The sequence below is a fragment of the Taudactylus pleione genome, unplaced genomic scaffold, assembly GCF_031769625.1.
Source record: "Taudactylus pleione unplaced genomic scaffold, aTauple2 ptg001573l, whole genome shotgun sequence".
In the NCBI taxonomy this organism is placed as follows: domain Eukaryota; kingdom Metazoa; phylum Chordata; class Amphibia; order Anura; family Myobatrachidae; genus Taudactylus; species Taudactylus pleione.
The window spans coordinates 1,182,845-1,184,422 of NW_028285970.1; positions in this window are offsets into that span (position 1 = coordinate 1,182,845).

Consider the following 1,578-nt stretch of genomic DNA (forward strand, 5'->3'; position numbering starts at 1 on the left):
CTGCTTTTTGTCCCACTGAAATTCACTAATGCCCCTGATCTTACTTATACCTCATTCACATGACAGCTAAAAACCTGGTTACTGCAGGGTTAACTCGGGTTGCTAATAGGTGTAAAAGGGGCAAAGGTTGGATTCCCAGGTCGAGTGACCCGGCAATCCAACCCGCGTAGCATTGCAGGGTTTAACATGGGAACGTTCCGTGAAACATTGCTGAGTAAACGTTTACAGCATGGGGACTTCCGGGTTTCTCGGTGCTTGTAGATGATATTATCCCCAAGCGCTGGGAGAAGTGTTCCACTGAACCCGTGTGCAGTGTGAATGGTGTCGAGCCGGGAACAACCCAGATCAGCACCGCAGTAGAAGAGGGGTCTGTCCTGGGTCTGACCCATTTTGGAACTGGTCAGACCAAGGATTTAGGTGGAAAAGCGGCATTAATAATTTGGTGGATGGAATGGGAAATGTTTTAGTGGGAGATATGAGAATAGATGTATTGTGAGCATAGCAAGATTTATGAGGGATGGTTTCAGGTGAGTGAACATTTCAGCAGCATGCAGTGTATATTCTAAGAACATGTGCTCTATCTTTCTATAGTTAGGTTTATTATGTTAATTTATTTTTTAGATTAAGGCTAATGTGACATCCTTTTGCATGTTGGTGGGCTATACATGTATGCATTGAAATATATTGGGTTGCCCAATGCTACTCTAGATAATTATTCAAATAGTAAAAGGATCCGGCATATGCCGCATCTGCCCGCTGCTCAGACCCCCTTCTGCTCAGTCCCCCCACTCTCCATCATCCCACCCCTCGTCATGGTCCCCATAAAATGAAATTAATCACTTGAGTGCCTTGAAAGAGTCTGACCTGTTCTCAGCATGGTCATCAAAGTACTGAGTACCTTGTCATCAACACTGCAGTACTGTAAGTAAGATTGAAACTTACTTAAATGGCCCCCAATGGTAATTACTAGTGGTGGGGAGTGGATGCCACCTATGGGGAGAAAAAATCTGAAGTGCAGGAAATGTGTGGGAATTGAAAGTCCCCTATTTCTCCCATCCTGATACCCAGAGACATGTCAGCACTCTTGTTTGAAACAGGGTAGTCCCCTCTCTTTCTAGTTATTTACAGTAATTTGCAAAGCACCAAAGAAACACCTCACAGCAAATTTACCGTATAGTGTCCAATGTGTAGTCTATAAAATATGTAGATATTCTCTGCAACAAAAAAGGACTATGGAAAATTCAGATACTGTACCTCTTATTCCTTCCAAATATATTTTATACCACATTCAGGAGCAAACGCAGGATTTCTAGGGGGGCTTTCCATATGCTTAATTTTATAGTGTGGTCAACCCATGGAGGAGGCATAATGAGCTCTTAAGCTAAAGTCTGGACTGGTACGCTAGTAGTCTGAGCAACTCCACACAGTTCCTTATACTGCATGCTGTGGACAAAGTTATAGTAAAATCATATTATTTCAGCTGCTGGCCTGGAGGGGGGTTTCTGGGCAACTAGAAACCCCCCCCTCTGTTTGCCTATGACTTTAAAGATTTAAAAATGATTTGTCTTTCAGGAGAAC